The sequence below is a fragment of the Hemitrygon akajei genome, chromosome 9, assembly GCF_048418815.1.
Source record: "Hemitrygon akajei chromosome 9, sHemAka1.3, whole genome shotgun sequence".
Lineage (NCBI taxonomy): Eukaryota > Metazoa > Chordata > Chondrichthyes > Myliobatiformes > Dasyatidae > Hemitrygon > Hemitrygon akajei.
Genome location: NC_133132.1, coordinates 101,529,524 through 101,550,103, shown reverse-complemented (window position 1 = coordinate 101,550,103; position 20,580 = coordinate 101,529,524). Strand labels below are relative to the sequence as shown.

Here is a 20,580-nt window from a genome sequence, read left to right as displayed (position 1 = left end):
GACTGCAAGACCCTACAGAGGATAGTAAAAACCACCGAGAGGATCGCCAGAGTCTTCCAGTTGTGACACCAGCAGCATTGCAGATGAGAGGCTAAAAGCATAGTTGAAAATCCTTACCACCCATCTCACAATCTCTTTGACCCACTACCATCAGGATGGAGGTACAGAATGATCAGGACTAGGACTGCCAGTCTGGGTAGCAACTTCTTCCCTCGGGCAGTGAGACTAATGAATACCCTGCCACCACCGAGGTCTCATCTCTAGGTCAGCAAGCTGCTTACTGTTTACCTATGCTGTACAATACATGTATTAGGAATTATATTTTTTAACTTAATATTTTTGTTTATGTGCTGTGTGATGCAAGTTTTGTGGGTGCACAGTGATCCAAAGGAATGGTATATTGTTTAGTTGTATATATGTACAGTCAGATGATGATAAACTTGACCCTGAATGGTCAAGAGATTCAGTTGTTGTTCAGACCAAACACCAGATTGGGGAAGAAATGTGATCGAAGTGACTTTGACTTTGATTGTTGGTGCCAGATGGGGTGGTTTGAACATCTCAGAAACTGATGATCTCCTGGGAATTTCATGACAATAGTCTGTTAGAGTTTACAGATAATGCTGCGAAAAACAAAATAAAACATCAGTTTTGTGGTTGCAGTTCTGTGGGCAAAAACATCCTGCTCATTTACTTTATTTGGAGACATAGCACAGTAACAGGCCCTTCTGGCCCAATGAGTCCATGTGACCAATTAACCGACTAACCCACGTCTTTGGAACATGGAAGGAAACCGGAGCACCCAGAGGAAACCTATGCAGACATGGCAAGAACATACAACTTCTTACAGGCATTAGCAGAAATTGAACCAAGTAAATGGCGCTGTAAAGTGTTGTGCTAATCACTACGCTATTGTGCTGCGTCCATGATAAATGAATTAATGAGAGAGGTTAGAGGAGAATGGCCAGACTAGTTTAAGCTTACAGAATGTCGACAGTAACTCAAATAACCATATGTTATAACAGTAGCGGCAGAAGAGCATCTCTGAATGCACAATGCATTGAACCCTGAAGTGGATGGGCTACAGCAGCAGAAGACCTCACTGGGTTCCACTTCTGTGCCTAATGAAGTGGCCACTGAGTTTATATCTGAGAACCTTACAGTTTAATTTACCTTTCCCATGTGCCAAACCAATAGACAGGTCAAGCCAAAGAAATAAACCAATCATTTAATTGCTGGTTTGCTTCAGGCTTTAATGGAGGTCTTGCTCTATATGCCCCAGATACAGATCATTAAATTGAGATTGCGAAGATTGGATTTTCAATGTCAATGGAACATTTTGGAACCTAAAAGCAATTATAAAAATTCCTGAGAAGGCAGAATTGCATCCCAATGCATTCCAGTAGCATACAATCACTGCCACACGCCGCCTGCAACCCTCCCTCCAATAGAAAAGCTTGCCTGAAGCAAGATTGGAAACAACTCTCACAGCTGTTGTGCTTGAGTCCTATAATTACCAAGTACCTGCAGTTCAGCTTCACCAGTGGAAAGGAACTGATCAAAGTTACAAGGACTGTCACTTCAATGAAAGATTATTTAATGTATCAAAACAACAAAATTAACAAAATGTGTAGACATAAACACAAGAGATTTTGCAGATGCTGGAAATCCATAGTAGTGTACACACAAAATGCTGGAGGAACTCAACACCTATGGAAATGAATAAAGAGTCAATATTCTGGGCTGAGACCCTTTTGGAGGTGCAGAATGAAAGTAGGAGCCAAAAGTCACCATGGAATTATACAGAACTTTGAAAATAAAGATGGCTAGAAATCAACCATGTGTTGTTTAAATGATTAGTTGGAAGAATAGTGTCGTGAGGTGCAATTTTGTATTGGGACACTACACTAGTGGCCACTATATTACGTACAGGAATGACATGCTTCAAGGTTTGACCTGCTGTGTACTCAGAGATGCTCTTCTGCACACTATCATTGTAACACCTGGTTATTTGAGTTAGTTTCCTTCCCATCAGCTCGAACCAGTTTGGCCATTCTCCTCTGACCTCTCTCATTAACAGGGTGTTTTCATACTCAGAACTGCCACTCATGGGATCTTTAAAGTTTATTTGCACCATTCTCTGTAAACTCTAGACACTGCTGTGCGTGAAAAACCCAGATCAGCCAGCAGTTTTTGAGATACTTAAACCACCCTGTCTGGCACCAACTATCATTCCACATCAACATCACTTAGGTCACTTTTCTTCCCCGTTCTGATGTTTGATTTGAACAACAACTGAACCTCTTGACCATGTCTACATATTTCTAAACACTGAATTGCTGCCACATGATTGGCTGATGAGATATTTGCATTAATGAGCAGGTGTACACTTGCACCTGATAAAATGGCCACCATCTTGGTGTATTTACAGTTTTGTGCAAGAGGATGGGTGGTTAATACTAGCTAAATGTTATTGATTGATTTACTCAAGGAAGAGCTTCAAAATATTGATTTATTGTTAGGTCTCCTTCATGATCCTTGGCAGGTGACAAATTAATTCCAGTATTTTCCTCATTCTAAATGTTAGAGGTAAGTTATAAGGCTCTGAAAACTGGAGAGCCAAGCATTACTTCAGTAGTCTACCACTGCATTTATTTGCCACATTGGTGTGATAGGTTCTCCATGGAGAATTGCTGCCATGTATTTTTTTTTAAAAAACAGTTCTTCCATTGATATTTCTGTTATATGACAATGAGTCCATCTTTATTGTATTAATGCACTCCCTGCCCGCAGCAGATCTGAAACCTAATCCAAAGATCATTGGGTTTTAAATGTTACAAATATTGATTCAGACCTCTAGCTGCCCCATGGCTTAATGAAAGGACGCTGAATTTATTTCCATTAGTGGGAGAAATGTGATCCATATCCTGATTGTAATAACTTGCTTATCCTTGGTATCTTTTACCCTCTCAGGATGTACTAAAGTGCTTTACAGACAAAAGGTTCTCCTCAGTGCCAGAAATGTACCAGAGTATTTCATCCACCAGTTTTTTCAGCCTGGTCTAATTAAGGCTTTTCTGTTTTCTTCTTTTGTAAATTTGGTGTTAAATAGCACAAATGAATTGCAAGACATTTTGGATACAAAGGAATCATAATTAAATTTAACCAGTAATCATTACATGGTCAAACTGGGATGAATCTATTTCTACTTTGTTGTCCTCTTTAGTTGGGTTTATGTCACATAATCTCCAATGTTAGTTGACCGAAATACAATGATTCAGGTGATTGGCCAGTTATGACAGTTTTAATACCCACAGTTCAATGCTCCCTAGAAATCAAAAGATTTCTTTATCTATCCATGATGCCACTTTCAAGGAATTATAGATCTGTATTCCCAGATCCCTCTGTTCTATCGCACTCCTCAGTGCCCTGCTATTCACCATGTGAGACCTACCCTAGTTGGTCCTCCCAAAGTGCAACACCGTATATTTGTCTGCATTAAATTCCATCTGCCATTTTTCAGCCCATTTCACCAGATGAAGCACATACAGGAGTAAGTCTATGATCTATCAAATCTGCTCCATCATTCATCAAGACCAATGCTGATCTTATACCTCAACAGCATTTACATGTAATTCCCCCCCATTTCCCTAAAAACCCTTAATTTCCAGGATTTCCTTAATTTCTATTTTGGTTTTTCATGAACACAGCAGAAGTCCAAAAGCCGTCCCAACAGAGAATGTGATCCCCGTCCCCACCTCCCACCCCACTAAGCTGTTCCTTCAGCATATCATCCTTCACCATTTCCACTAGCAGCATTGAGATCAGCTCACATCTTCCCCATTCCATTTCCTTCTGTTTCCACTGTCTCTGTTAGAACATGATGCTGTGTCAATCATGGACTACTCTAAGATCAACATAATCCTTCCCTCCATTTTTCTATCATCCATGTGCCAATCTAAGAGTTTCTTAAATGTCATCCCAATGTATCTGCTTCTACCACCACCCTTGGCAGCGTGTTCCGTGTACCCACCAATCTCTGTGTAAAAAAACATACCTCTGTTACCCCTGGTCCACTCTCCCTCCTCACCATCCCCTCCCTGGCCCTTGACACTTTCCAATACAACCAAAGGAGGTGAAACACTTGTTTCTACTCCTCCTCCCTCATCTCCAATAAGGGAGCTAAATAGCTGTTCCAGATAGAGGCAGACTCACAGCACCTGGTCCAACTTAGTCTACTGCATTAGTGGGTCCTAGTGTAGGCCAGGCAAACATTTCATGGAGCATCTTATGCTCTGTCTGCAATGCTTGCACAGCAGTTCAAATTGCCACCCTCTTCCCTCATCAGCTTTCTCTACTGACACATAAACTTGATAAGTAACACCTTGTATTCCACTTGGGTAACAATAAAATTTTACAAATATTGAACTTCACAATTTCAATTAACTCACCTCATGTAACTTGCCCATTCTCACTGGCCTAGCTAGGCTCTCACCCCCTTTGTCACCATTTTCATCTCACCTTTATCTAGTGTTACTTCCTTCACCTAGTTCCATCTGTGAAAGAATATCACAGAGAGAGAAAAAAGGAAGAGGGAGAGCATAAGAGGGAGCATGAGTGAGTGTGAGTGCCAGAGTGACTGAGGATGAGAGTAATGACAGGATGGGAGAGAGAGGAGGGGGAGGAAAGTGGGGAGAGGACTGAAGGGGAAGTGGGAGAAAGAGGCAGGAAAGGGGAGGGTGAGAATTGGGGGAGAGAAAGATGGAGGGAGAGAGAATTGCTGCCCTCTGTAAGCAAAGAGCTACCACCTCTGGTCCCTAACAGTGGCCCACATTGTGAGTCTCACATCTCACCCAACACCAGGTCCATAGGTACTTTGCCACACCGGCTGAGGGGTGATTTATTGCTGTGGCAGTTTCAACATAAGTTGGAGATTTGCACCCAGTTCCAGGCACAGCAGCGCATGGCAACGAGATGCCTGGCTCTGGACACAGCACCACATAGCAAAGTGGGGGGAGGGGGGGTGTGGTCACAGGATACTTTTAAAGCATTTTGGGGGATGAAGCTATGAATGTTCAGGGTGGAGGACTAAGAACACTATAACAAGAGAGTGCTGAGTGGGGCATTAATATGGCTACCCTACCATAGATTTACTTCATATCACCAGTCATTGATTGCAATCAAGGCAGAAACTCAAAATGATTTGTTTGCTTCTACTCTAGTGTTTCTTCTGCTGCCTGTACCAGCAATCACAGATGTAGTTTCTTCCTGCATTTCTAAATTTGCAGCAGACAATATATCAAGAGGAATAACAAAGGGGAACTATTTAATAGTTATAATTGAATTTATCTTCTCCCAGGGGTACTTTAAGAAATCACATACATTCCAGTGTTCCTAAACTGTGAGATATTGTGCTGTGCTTCATTTATCCGTTAGATCACTCTTGTCAGTGGGGACAAAAGTCTGCAATGTGTGGGAGACTACCTCTCATAAAACTAATGTTTTCCCAACAAGTCTGAGAGTAAAAACTCTGCCAAAAGCTCACTGGCAAACATTAAACTCAATTGCATTAAATATATAACATAGAACTCTACAGCACATTACAGGCCCTTCGGCCCACAATGTTGTGCCGACCATGTAATCTACTCTAGAAACTGCCTAGAATTTCCCTAGCGCATTGCCCTCTATTTTTCTAAGCTCCATGTACCTATCTAAGAGGCTCTTGAAAGACCCTATTGTATCCGCTTCCACCACCGCCACTGGCAATGCATTTCACGCACCCACCACTCTCTGTGTGAAAAACTTACCCCCGACATCCCCTCGATACCTATTTTCAAGCACCTTAATAACATGCTCCATCATGTTAGTCATTTCAGCCGTGGGGAAAAAGCATCTGGCTATCCACACAATCAATGCCCCTCATTATTTTATACATCTCTATCAGGTCACCTCTCAACCTCGGTTGCTCCAGTGACCTCTGACAGCCCTCCACCCTATCCACAACATCCCCAACCTTGTGTCATCAGCAAACTTACTAACCCACCCTTCTACTTCTTCATCCAGTTCATTTATAAAAATCACAAAGAGGAGGGGTCCCAGAATCGATCCCTGAGGAACACCACTGGTCACCGACCTCCATGCAGAACATAAACCATCTACAACCACCCTTTGCCTTCTGTGGGCAAGCCAATTCTGGATCCATAAAGCAAGGTCTCCTTGGATCCCATGCCAAATAACTTTCTGAAGGAGCCTTGCATGGGGAACCTTATCAAATACCTTACTGAAATCCATATACACTACATCCACTGTTCTACCTTCATCAATGTTGTTTTGTTACATCCTCAATGAATTCAATCAGGCTCATAAGGCACGACCTGCCCTTGACAAAGCCATGCTGACTATCCTTAATCAGATTATGTCTCTCCAAATACTCATAAATCCTGCCTCTCAGGATCTTCTCCAAAAACTTACCTACCACTGAAGTCAGACTCACTGGTCTATAATTTCCTGGGTTTTCTCACCAATCTCCCAGTGACTTCTCTAATTTAACACTTTTCAAAAGCTCCAGCACATCCTCTATCTTAATGTCTATATGCTCTACTCTAGCATTTCAGTTCGCTGTAAGTCATCCCCACAATTGGCAAATTCTTTTCCCTGGTGAAACCTTTTGTCATTTTAGGTCTACATTTCAACATTTCATCAAATAAATCTACTCCAATTCCGGACAACACCTCCCGATCCCTTCCAAAAATGTCTCATACAGAGGGAGAAGAGGGGGTGGTAGTGATGAGGACTCAATAGTCAAGGGAACAAACAGGAGATTCTGTGGACCTGAACGGGACACCCAGATGGTATGTTGCCTCCAAGGTGCCAGGGTCAGGGATGTCTTGGATCGCATCCACAACATTCTGGAGTTGGAGGGAGAGCAGCCAGATGTCTTGGTACATATTGGTACCAATGACAGAGCAAGGAAAAGCAAAAAGGTCCTGAAGAGAGAATTTGCACCTGACACTAAGGGGCACCAATATTCTTGCGGGCAGGTTTGTTGGAGCTGTTGGGGAGGGTTTAAGCTAATTTGGTGGGGTGGAGGGGATAGGAACTAGAGTGAAGAGACTCAAGATAGGACAGATGGTAAAAAAGAATATATAGCCTTCAGTCAGACTTATCAGAAAGGGCAGGCAGATGATAGGACAAAATTGCAGCCAGCAGGGTGAGTATCAGTGTACTAGGGATGCAGAATCAAAAAGGGAAACAAATACAGTAGTCAAAGTTATATCTCAATGTATGGAGTATAAGAAATAAGGTGGATGATCTTGTTGCACTATTATAGATCGTCAGGTATGATGTTGTGGCCATCACTGAATCGTGGCTGAAGGATGGTTGTAGTTGGGAGCTGAATGTCCAAGGTTACACATTGTATCGGAGGGGTAGGATAGGCAGAGGGGGTGGTGTGGCTCTACTGGCAAAGAATGGCATCAAATCAGTAAAAAGATATGACATAGGATCAGAAGATGTTGAACCCTTGTGAGTTGACTTAAGAAATGTTAGGTAAGAGGACCCTGATGGCTGTTATATACAACAGTAACTGGGATGTGGACCACAGATTACAACAGGAAATAAAAAGGAATGTCAAAAGGGCAATGGGAGATTTCAAATTGCAGGCCAATTGGGAAAATTAGGTTGTTAATGGATCTCAAGAGAGTGAGTTTGTTGAATGCCTATGAGATGGCTTTTTAGAGCAGTTTGTCATTGATTAGTAGTATTTCAGTGGAGCAAAGGAAATTACAGTGCTATGAGTGAGGAGTTGGCCAAAGTAAACTGGAGGGAGATGCTGGCAGGGATAACAGCAGAGCAGCAATGGTGCGAGTTTCTGCGAAAAATGAGGAAGATGCAGGATAGTAGTATTTAGCCTTGTCCCTGATGGGAGTGGAACAAACAGTCCATGAGCAGTGTGTGGAGGGGATCCTTCATGATGTTACTGGACAGTTTTCTGAACAGTACACATGTCCTTGATGATGGGTAAGCTAGTGCTGGTGATACATTGGACAGTTAGTTGCTAAATTAATGTTAATGAAAATATCTAATCAATCATGTGACAGCAACTCAATGCAAAAGAACATGTAGACATAGTCAAGAAGTTACGTTGTTGTTCAGACCAAACATTAGACTGCGGAAGAAATTTGATCCAAGTGGTTTTGGCTGTAGAATGATTGTTGCTACCAGACGGGGTGGTCTGGGTATCTAAGATATGGCTGATCTCCTAGAATTTTCACACTAGGGTTTACAGAGAATGGTGCGAAAAACAAAAAAAAAATCCAGTGAGTGGAGTTCTGTGGGTGAAAATGCCTTGTTAATGAGCAAGGTAAAAGGAAAATGGCCAGACTGGTTCAAGCTGGCAGGAAGGCACCAGTAACACCAATAACCATACATTTTAACAGTGGCGTGCAGAAGAACATCTCTGAATGCACAACACGTCGAACCTTGAAGTGGATGGGCTACAGCAGAAGACCACACTGGGCTCCACTCCTGTACCTAATAAAGTGGCCACTGAGTGGAGACAGGGTAGGTGGTTAGTCTTTTTCCCCAGGGTGGAAATGTCAAAGACTAGAGGGCATAGGTTTAAGGTGGGGGGGGGGGAAGAGTTTAAAGGAGATTTATGATACAAGGTTTTCAGTTTACACACACATAGTGCCTGGAAGGTGCTGCCAGGGTGGGTAGTGGAACCAGATTTGATGGCAATGATTATGAGGCATTTAGACAGGGACATGAACAGGCAGGGAATGGCGGGTAATAGATCACATGCAGACAGATGAGATTTGTTTAAATTAGCATTGCTGGCTAAAGGGACCATTCTACATTTCATGTTCCTGGCTGTCTGTTGCCCATTGTCTGTAACAACATGGCAGAAATATTTAACAGAACGTGGATGGGACAATGTAATTTTTAATATTTAACCAGGCCTGAACATCCAGAGGCTTGTAGTCATAACCAAGAGCCAGTTACACTATTTCTCAGAGAGTTTATGATGGGAAGCTCACAGAGTCCCTATGGGTGATATCCGAGTGAATAATTGAGTTAAGTGAGCAAGTCACAATAAAAACAGCAAGAAATTACCACTGAACTTTGTTATTTCCCTGTGAGAAGAATAGAGATCTATAATGTGGCAAGTACAAGTAGCTTGTCTGTACTTCTAATACCACATCATTCAGGAGTGTACTAAACACTGTATGGCAAACAAGGACTTACTGTCTCGACAGTGCATGTCTGAAAGTATACACAATATAACCCGCATGTCTGTGTCTTACATTTTAAATAAGGCTCTGGAAACAAGACATAAGACTGTAGCAGCAATCTGGTGAGCTCACTTTGAAAGAATGATGCAAGTTGAAAAAAAGTCAACATTAATATGACTGACGTGTACTTGCCAGCCAAGCTGCTGAATGTCAGGAAGTTCAAGCCAAACTTACTGAGCAAAATACACTCAGTGTCCACTTCACTAATGATACTGTACACTTGCTCATTAATGCTAATATCTAATCAGCCAATCATGTGTCAGCAACCTCACTGCATAAAAACATGCAGACATGGTCAGGAGGTTCAGTTGTTGTTCAGACCAAACATCAAACTGGAGAAGAAATGTGACCTACGTGACTTTGTGGAATAATTGCTGGTACCAGATAGGGTGATTTGAGCATCTCAGAAACTGCAGATCCCCTGGGATTTACATGCACAACAGTCTCTAGTGTTTACAGAGAATGGTGCAAAAAACAAAAAAAAAACATCCAGTGAGTGACAGTTCTTGGGTGAAAATGCTTTGTTAATGTGAGGGGTCAGAGGAGAATGGGTAGACTGGTTCAAGCTGACAGGAAGGTGACAGTAACTCAAATAATCACACATTACAACAGCGGTGTGCAAAAGAGCAACTCTGAACACACGTTGAACCTTGGAGCAAATAGGCTACAGCAGCAGACCTCACTGGGTTCTATTCTTGTACCTAATAAAGTGTCTATTGAGTGCACATCCTCCACAAGACATCACATTTTCCAACCCAATTGAAGAGTGAATTTTCTAATATCATGTAATTTTATGGATGATAGAAAAATGAAGGGAGACAAGGGTTAGATTGACCTTACAGTAGGTTAAAAAGTCAACACAACATCATGGGTCAAAGGGCCTATTTTGTCCTAGGTTCAAGTTCAGTCTCCGTGGTCCTCTCCCACTCCCACCAGTTCATCCCGCTAAAGTGCAAGATGTAACTATATGCTCTGTGTGTGACTACCGGTATATATGTACCTTAGCCCCAGAGCTGTATGATTGAATGACAATAAACTTGAACTTGAAGCAAATTGATACACCAAATTACACCAAGACGACCAAGATGGGATGGAATTCAACCAAATCCACGCGACAAAAAAAAAACAGAATAATAGCAACAACACCTACAGCAAAGCCTTGTTAATGAGAGAGGTCAAAGAGAATGGCCAGACTGGTTCAAGCTGACAGGAAGACGACAGTAGCTCAAATAACCACACATTACAACAGTGGTGTGCAAAAAAGCATCTCTGAACGCACAAAACTTCGAACCTTGAAGTGGACGGGCCATGGCAGCAGAAACCTGTAATAATTTCTACAATGAGAGTTGCATCACCAATACCACACACAACTTTCATTCGGGGTGAGTATATCCATGTTTACAAACTGGAGACTCATTATCTGTGAGACATTGTGAATAATACTTAAAGAAACATTGCAATTAATAAAATTGAGGATTGAAAATAGATCACCAAAGTTAAGGTTATAAGAAAACAGAAGTATGTTTTAAAGGAGCAGTATAGTTGCCCACACTGTTATAGGGACAAGTACAAGTACTACTTACTTGTACTTTATGCACTGTATTGCTCACAGTGGACTTCATCGTGTTCCTCGTCTACTCACGTCTTGGTTTGGATAATGAGTTGCTGGGGCATCAATTTTATTGAAAGCCTTTATTGAAATGGCCTGTAGTTTGAAAATAATCATAACATTAGGCACAGATTTAAACTTCACAGTGTAAGAAAGAAAACAAGCTGATTGCTCCGGAGAAATTTTAAAGATTAGCTTTATTTGTCACATGTACAAGAAAACATCTAAACCAGTAAAATGCATTGCCTGTGTCATGACCAAGAGGGCAACCTGCAATTGTAACCATGCTTGCGCCACTAACGTGGTATGCCCACAACTTAATAACCTTAACCCGTGCATCTCTGGACTGTGGGTGGAAACCAGAGCATCAGAGGAAATCCACGCAGTCATGGGGAGAACGTACAAACTCCTTACAGACAGAAGCAGGAATTGAACTCTGATGCCTGGTACCGTAAAGCATTAACCTAACCGCCACACTACCATGCCACCACCCACCGCTGCTTTAGCTTCTGACCTCTGTTGACTCCTTTCTTTGATGAAGCATCTTGCTCTTGCAAGGTTACAAACATCAGAAGTGTTACATGAGTGCCCTCTGCAGCTCAAACTTTTACTAAATGACCTGACTGCATGGGGTTTTGAATGATTATTTTCTGTGAAGCCCTTAGGTCCTTCAGTTTCTTTCAACTTCACGTGGGATTCAATTCCTTTGGTCACCAAAGACACTTGGATGGGAGTAGGAGACGATTGGGTGATATTTAATTCAATCTATTTCATGAAGCAAAGGAGGAGAAGTAGAGGCAATAGTTGATCTTTAAATTGCAGCCTTCCTGTTACTGGAGCTATTACTGTTATCAAACCCATGAGTAACACTATTACATTAATAAAACCTGTCACATTGAGGCAGTTACTGAAATCTGTGGTTCTGCCTCATCAGCTTGCTATTTCCATGATTTGAAACCTCAGGGCTTCTAGATGGTAAATAAATCATAGGGTCTTTGTACTTTCATTTCCTGCACTGGAAAAGGCAGATCACTGTGTTTGTATTCAGGAGTAGTGAAGAAGCCCTGCTCTTGACAATTCAATATCTACTCCTTCTGCACCAGAATTCAGTGAGCAGAATATTCAGGCAGCGTTCTTTCCTCTTGAAGATAGTGAAAACTGCCCCTGGGTGCTACAAACATGATATCTATGGATTGCCAGAGCAGACTAATATCTTACTATTCAGCTGAAGGCTCAAGTAAAATTAGAAGTGGAGGTAACAGTAAGATACCAACAAACTTGAAAGAGTGCAGAGAAATCTTACAAGGATGTTGGCGTGACTGGAAGACCCAAGTTACAAACCAGGGTAGGACTTGTAGAGTGAATGGTGTGCAGTAGAACAAAGGGATCTGGAAAAAAAGTATAGCTCTATAATTCCTTGAAAGATCGTAAAGAGACTTTTGGCACATTGGCTTCATAAATCAAAGCATTGCGTATGGGAGTTGGGATGTTACTTTTAATTTGTATAAGACATTGGCGAGGCTGAATTTGGCATATTGTGTGCAGCTCTAATTTCAACAAAATATCAATAACCTTTAAAGAGTGCAGAGAAAATTTACCAGGGTATTGCCAGGACTTAAGGACCTGAGATACAGGGAAAGGGTGAATAAGTTAGGACTTTATTCTCTCGAGTGTAGGAGAACGAGGGAAGATCTTGTTGAAGTATATAAAATTATTAGGAGTATATAGATATATTAGGAGTATATAAAATTATAGATAGGGTATATTAATGCTTTTTTCCCTTTAGGTTGAACTAGAACTGGAGGTCATAGGTTAGGGTGAAAGGTGAAATGTTTAAGGTGAACCTGAGGGGCACTTTCTTCACTTAGAGAGGAGTCCAGCTGTGAAAAGAACTACCAGCAGAAGTGTAAATGTGGGTTCAATTGCAACATTTAACAGAAGTTTGGGTAAGTACATGAGTGAGACGAATTTGGAAGACAATTGTCTGGGTGCAGGCAAAGGGACTAGGTAGAGTAGGTCAGCATGGACTAGATGGAACAAATGGCCTGTTTCTGTACTGTGGTACTCTATTACTCTATGACAAAAAAAGGCACATAATCAGATCACCTTCATTTTACATCTGCTGTTATTCATATTGTGAATTATAGGATTAACTATATTTCTTTTCATCTTTAGATCAACTTTCAATTGCTTAATTTAATGTACTCAGAGCATCCAACGAACAGATTACAGGAACAGATCTATTGCAAATTATAGACTGTTATTTGAGTGATTGTCCGTTGAAAGTAGCATTCTCATCTGCAGCTTCCCACAAGTTAGGTCACAGTCAAAGTCTCTATATTATCATTAGCAGAAGGGTATTAAGCTCATGGGAGCTTGTAAAGACACCATTAGTCCTTGTTCCCTCATTCACCATTCATTAGTTAAATCAATGCTATTAAAACAGATTTTTCCAAGCATTTGATCACAGGTCAGCCACTCTCCATCAACTGGCTTGCCTCACATTAGTCAAAATAAAATAAGTGCAGCTTGTGGTCTTAAATTCTTCTGTTGACCCTCCAAGTCATTAAAATGAGGGTTCCTTCAGCGAATTGCAAAAAACATTATCTTTTTTGAAACTTTTCTTTTTAAAAGGCAAATTTTATTTCAAGTATTTCTAGGTATTTCTTCCCCGTGATGATCAAGATTTTTTTTTGGTACAATATCTGGAAACAATTATATAGGGCTCTGAAATCCTACCTTCACTCAGATGAGTTTCACTCCAGACGCAAGGACGTAATCCAGACTAACACTCATACAGTAATGAGGGACTGCTGGCACATCTCTCAGGGGCCCAACTGGCCCCTCATCAGATATATGTTAAAGATCCCACTGAGACATTTAAAGAAGAGCAGGGGTGTTCACCTTTCAATATTTTGCAAGCACCTGCACAAAAATGCTTTTGTTTGAAGTACTTAGCTGCAAGAGATTTTCAGCTGAATTCTTGATATTGTAAGAGATTTTCTTTTTAAACCTTTCTCTTAATACTTTTTAAGACTATAAGACAGAGGAGCAGAATTAGGACATTCAGCCCATCATTGCTGTTCTGCCATTCCACCATGGGGGGGGGGGGGGATTTCAACACCATTCTCCTGCCTTCTTTCCGAAACCTTTGATACCCTGACTAATCAAGAACCCATCAACCTCCACTTTAAATTTATTCAATGACTTGGCCTTTACAACCGTCCATGGCAATGAATTCCACAAATTCACCACCCACTGGCTAAAGAAACTCCTCCTCAGCTCTGTTCTAAATGACCGCCCCTCTATTCTGAGGCTGTGCCCTCTGGTCCTAGACTCACCCAGTACAGGAAACATTCTCTCCACATCCACTCTATCTAGGCTCTTTCAAAATTTGATGGGTTTCATTGAAATCCCCCCTCATTCTTCTAAACACTACCGAGTACAGGACCAGAGCCATCAAACACTCCTCACCTGTTAACTCTTTCATTTCCGAAATCATTCTCACAAACCCTCTCTGGACCCAATCGAATGCCAGGGCACCTTTTCTTAGATAAGATGCCCAAATCTGCTCACAATATTTCAACTGTGGTCTGATCAGTGCCTTATAAAGCCTCAGCATCATATCCTTGCTTTTATATTCTAGTCCTCTCAAAATGAATGCTATCATTGCATTTGCCTTCCTCACTACTGACTCAACTTGCAAGTTAACTTTAGCAAATCCTGCACAAGGACTCCGAAGTCCCTTTGCTCCTCTTATCTTCAAGTTCTTTTCCTGAATTCTCCCCAGATCTGTCTGACCTAATCACACTTCTTAAAGGGCTTTCATTAGTGACAAGTGAGAAAGAGAAGGGAGGGCAGGGGAAGTGAGGGAGACACTGGGAGAGACAGAGACAGAAAGATAGAGGGAGAGTCATTGGAACTAGATGGGAGAATAGTTTAGCTCATGGTGGAGTGGCAGAGCAGACTCGATGGGCCAAATGGCCTACTTCTGCTCCTTTGTCTTGTGAGTCAGAGACAGAGAGACAGACTCTGGCTGCTTGAAGGCATTTGTAATACTGTGGATCATGTTCTTAATTGAGGCAGGAGGTCTTGGGTATAAGCCTCACTCCAGGGATCTGAACTTACAATATGACACTGGTTTTTTTGCAGCTACAAGATGTTCATTGCATGGGAAATGTTGGAACAAACTCATGTCCTGTGAGTTTGCAATGGTCAAATAGCACCAGAACCGGATAATTGACTATTTTTTATTGGCACTGAATCAAGTGCAAGGTTCATTGCACCAAGAGCGGACACGATACTTTCTTTACAGATACATGAACTGACACATCACAGCTTTTCTCTGTCCCGAAATTTGAATTTTTGGGTGATGGTGGTGACACTGCTATCATTACATTGCAGTGAAATCTGCTTGCAGGCAATTACTAGCTTTCTGTATGTATTCAATTTCAGTCTGCACTAACTTGCTTCTCAAGAATATTACTGCCTGCTGGCTAAATTTTACACCATGCTTAATTCAGAATATGGAATTTGTATATTGATTGTGAAATACAAGAGGGTCTTGGTTTATCATGTTGTTTCTCATTTCTCTTCCAGATATGTAGTGTCATACATTATTCTCTCTCCCATAGCCATCAGCTCTATTTCCCTCATTACTTACATTTGTGCAAGGCCAGATTTTGACACTGGTTTTACAGCATTCTTTACAGCTGTGTATTGAAGTGAAGCTGGAACGAAGGAAAGCTAACAGCATTTGAATTGATTAAAAGCATAAGACATAGGAGCAGAATTACACCATTCAGCCCATTGAGTCTACTCTGCCATTCCATCATGGCTGATTTATTATCTCTTTCAATCTCATTCTCCTGCCTTCTCCCCACTCCAGAATAGGAAAAGAAAGAGGTGTGGCTAGGGGATTGATTCAAGTCAGTTCATTGGGCCACATTCAAGGATTCATCCGTGGATCTGAATGAATATACCATGGTTGTCACAAACTTTACTAAAACAGCTGTAAATGAGTGCGTCCCCACAAATCATTCAGAGTCTTTCCCATCAAGAAGCCTTGGATGAACAATAAGATCCATAATCTGCTGAGGACCAGATCAGTGGCATTCAAGTCCAGTGACCAAGAGAGTTACAAGAGGTACAGCCACGATCTCCAGAAAGCCATCTCACAGGTGAAGTTGCAATTCCGGACTAAACCTGAATCAATGAAGGATGCTTGATAGGGCTTGAATACTATCACCTCTTATACAGTTAAATCAAGCAACATAGGTGACAAGTAACCTGGACCAGATGCTGTATGCCGCATTTCTGAAAGAGGTGGCAGAAGAGATTGTGGAGGCATTAGTAGAGATCTTTCAAGAATCGCTTGATTCTGGAATGGTTCTGGAAAACTGGAAAATTACAAACGTCACTCCACTCTTCAAGAAGGGAGCGAGGCAGAAGAAAGGAAACTAGAGGCCAGTTAGCCTGACTTCAGTTGTTGGGAAGACGTTGGACTCAAATATTAAGCTTGAGCTCTCAGGGTATTTGGAGGCACATGATAAAATAGGGTGTAGTCAGCATGGTTTCCTCAAGGGAAAGTCTTGCCTGACAAATCTGTGGAATTCTTTGAAAAAATAATAAGCAGGATAGACAAAGGAGAATCAGTTCATGTTGTCTACTTGGATTTTCAGAAGGCCTTTGACAAGGTGTCACACATGAGGCTGCTTAACAAGTTATGAGCCCATGGTATTACAGGAAATATTCTAGTATGGATAAAGCAGTGGCTAATTGGCAGGAGGCAAAGAGTGGGAATAAAATACTCTTCTGGCTGGCTGCCAGTGACTAGTGGTGGTCCACAGGCATCTGTGTTTGGACTGATTCTTTTTACATTATGGCTTTGTTGCAAAGTTTGCTGAAGACATGAAGATAGGTACAGAGGCAGGTAGCTTTGAGGAAGTAAAGAGGCTATGGAAGGACTTAAGACAGATTATGAGAATGGGCAAAGAAATGGCAGATGAAATGCAGTGCCAGGAAGTTTATGGTCATGCACTTTGGTGGAAGAAATGAAAGGGTTAACATTTGGGGAGGACTAGCATATAAAAGCAAAGATGGAATGTTGAAATTTTATAAAACACTGTTGAGGTCTCTCTTGTAGTATTGTGAGTAGGTTTAGGCCCCTTATCTTAGAAAGGATGTGCTGAAACTGGAGAGGGTTCAAAGGACGTTCACAACAATGATTTCAGGATTGAAAGCCTTGTTACATGAAAAGCGTTCGATGACTCTGGGCCTGTATTCACTGGAATTTAGAAGAATGAGGGGTGGCCTCATTGAAACCTATCAAATGGTAAATGGCCTTGATAGAGTGGATGTAGAAAGAATGTTTCCTGTGGTGGCAGGGTCTAAGACCAGAGGACACAGCCTCAGAATAAAGGGAGCGTCCTTTTAGAATGGAGATGAGGGGGAACTTCTTTAGCCAGAAAGTGGTGAATCAGTGGAATTCCAACAGGTTCATCAGGTAAGATTTTCCCATGCTGAATTTGTCCCATCTTGTCCTGTGTCACCAAGTACTCCATAATCTCATGCTTAATAATTGTCTCCAACATCTTCCCAACCTAAGGTCAGGCTAACTGGTCTATAACTTTCATTTTGCTGCCTCACTCCTTTCATAAAGAGTGGAGTGACATTTGCAATTTTCCAGTCTTCTGGCACCATGCCAGATTCCAATGATTCTTGACAGATCATTACTAATGCCTCCACAATCTCTACCGCTACCTCTTTCAGAACCCTCAGGTGCAGGTCATCTGGTCCAGGTGACTTGTGCACCTTCTTCATGTAACGTTAACTGCACTCACTTCTCTTCCCTCACACACTTCAATACCTGGCACACTGTTAGTGGTTCCACCATGAAGACTGATGCAAAATATTCATTTAGTTCATCTGTCATCTCCTTGTCCCACATTATTATTGCCCTAGCCTCATTTTCTAGCAGTCCTATATCCACTCTCCTTCTCTCTTATTTTTTATATACTTGAAAAAGCATTTTTCTATCCACCTTGATATTGCTTGCTACCTTGCTTTTATATTTCATCTTTTCTCTCCTAATGATTCTTTTAGTTGTTTTCCATAGGTTTTTAAAAGCTTCCCAGTCCTCTGTTTTTGCTTTGTTGTATGCCCTCTCTATTGCTTTTACATTAGCTTTGACTTCCCTTGTCAGGCACGGTGGCACTATTTTGCCATTTGAGTATTTCTTTGTTTTTAGAATGCACCTTCCTCATTTTTCCCAGAGACTCCAGCTATTGCTGCTCTGATGCCATCCCTGCCAGCATCTCCCTCAAATTTACTTTGGCCAACTCCTCTCTCATACCACTGTAATTTCCTTTGCTCCACTGAAATACTGCTACAGCAGACTTTACTTTCTCCCTATTAAATTTCAAGTTGTACATATTGTGATCACTGTCTCCTAAGGGTTCCTCTATCTTAAGCTCCCTAGTCACCTCCAGTTCATTTAATAACAGTATAGCTGATCCCTAGTAGGGTCAATGACAAACTGCTCTAAAAAGCCATCTCGTAGGCATTCAACAAATTCACTCTCTTGAGATCCATTCCCAAACTGATTTTCCCCTTCACATCTCTTTTGAAATTACCCCCTCTCACCTTAAATTCATGACCTCTAGTATTGCACATTTCCACCCTGGGAAAAAGATTCTGTCTGTCTATTTTATTTATCCATTACCCTCCATTCCCTGCATATTCATCACTCTTAAACATCACACCATTTCCACCACTACCGCTGGGATTTTATGAATCACTTATTTTAAAGACAGTACAGTAGTTTCATGGTTACTGTTTGTGAGACTACTTTTTAAAAAATTAATTCTGGATTCATTAAATATCTTTGATTTAAATACCCCAAGTATTATAGTGAGACTGGAACTCATGAATCCGGATCAGTGGTTTAGAATTCTGCCACCAGTAACCATTCTTTATAAGCTTTATAAACTATTCTTTGTAAGCAATGTTTTGTAAAGGCATTGATCAGACAGCACTTGGAGTATTGTGGATAGTTTTGTGTCCCTTATCTAAGAAAGGATGTGTTGGAATTGGAGAGAGTCCAGAGACGGCTCACAAGAATGATCTTAGGCATGAAAGGGATAACATATGAGGCATGTTAGATGGATCTGGGCCTGTACTTGCTGGAGCTTATAAAGATGAAAGGGAATCTCAGTGAAAGCTATCAAACATTGAAAGCCATAGACAGAGTGGACATTGGGAGGATGCTTTCCATTGTGGGGCCATCTAGGATCAGAGGGCACAGCCTCAGAATACAAGGACATCCCTCTAAAACAGAGATGAAGAGGAATTTCTTTAGTCAGATGGTGAATCTATAGAATTCATTGCGGCAGTTGCTGTGGAGGCCAAGTCATTGGGTATACTTAAAGCGGAGATTTAAAAGTCAAGTTTTAGATCAGGGAGAAGGCAGGAGAATGGGGTTGAATTAACCATGATGGAATGGTGGAGCAGACTGAATGGCCCAATTCTGCTACGACATCTTATGGTCTTATTCAGTGTGCTGCCATGTGTAGCATTCACAGAACTGAGACCAGATGTTGCATTGCAAGCTGCCTATTCACTTACCCTAATTGGGGGGCATGGTGAGTGGTGAACACAAGTGATTCTGAGGTTTGAGTTTCTGTTCTCTAACAAAAACAATGAAACACATTATATTTTCAGCAGGGAGTTTAGAGTAACTATAAATACTAGGAATATTGCCATAATTCTAAAGTTGGTGGCCCTTGAGTGTATTTTCTGACAATAGTTTTTATGTGGTGTTGAGTACAAAATATTATTTTTGACCTGATTCTTCAAAAAATAGTGATCATGTAGTAAAGCCCTTTTTGCTCTACACTGCTCTCCCTTGGTAAATTAGTTTTACTTGGTGATAATTTTACTTAAATTCTGCATTGTAATGCTATTCAATGTGTCAAGGTATTGTTTTATTATATTTTTGACAGAAAAAAAACTCTGCAATTTTTTTTGATAACAAGATATTAATAGTCTGCAGTCTACAGCTGTCTATGCTTGTTCAGCATGAACATTGCTGGCTGTATACACATGATAGGCTGCAAAGTGATGCTGTCCTATAGGATAATTACAATCCTGGTGCTTTAATTATAATGCACTTTATTCAAAGGATTCTTTAACTCTTGATTTTCTCCAATTGTCCCATTCTATTTAGAATACATTTTCAGATTAATGTCTTTCACACCATGTCGTTTAATTTAAAAATTAGATTTAATTACAAATATTTCACTTGCTGTCTGTGAGAACAAATTGAATGCAATTCCTTTTTCCAATACAGCCGTCCTTCACCAAGAGAAAGATGCTTGTAGGAGTTTGTAAAAGCACTGAATTGCATCTCTTGGTTCAATAATACATGACTCAGCGTAGCTCCTAAAGAAAAACACGTGCAGTCATGATAAACTACTGCAGTCCTTGACCTTGTCCTCCATATCGACAGAGTGTGGGAAGAAAAATAGCAAGTCGAAAGCTGCTGATAAAGATGGTCTGACACATTGCACCAACTGATAAAGAAACAGCATACAAACTATCTAGTTGGATTCCTGTTCCTGCTGTTTCTTGTTTTGTGTGCCCCATGTCAAAGTCATATCAAGGTATTAATCAGTGTTT

At 41.1% G+C, this 20,580-nt stretch overlaps 1 long non-coding RNA gene across 1 annotated transcript in view; it reads right to left on the bottom strand.

Moving 5' to 3' along the window:
• The window catches only part of LOC140733399 (uncharacterized), a 53,015-nt gene that overhangs the window by 24,103 nt on the left and 8,332 nt on the right, over window positions 1-20,580 (bottom strand). The window contains exon 2 of the long non-coding RNA XR_012100277.1: window positions 10,877-10,998. This is a non-coding gene — a long non-coding RNA (uncharacterized lncRNA). The remainder of the gene's footprint in view (window positions 1-10,876; window positions 10,999-20,580) is intronic.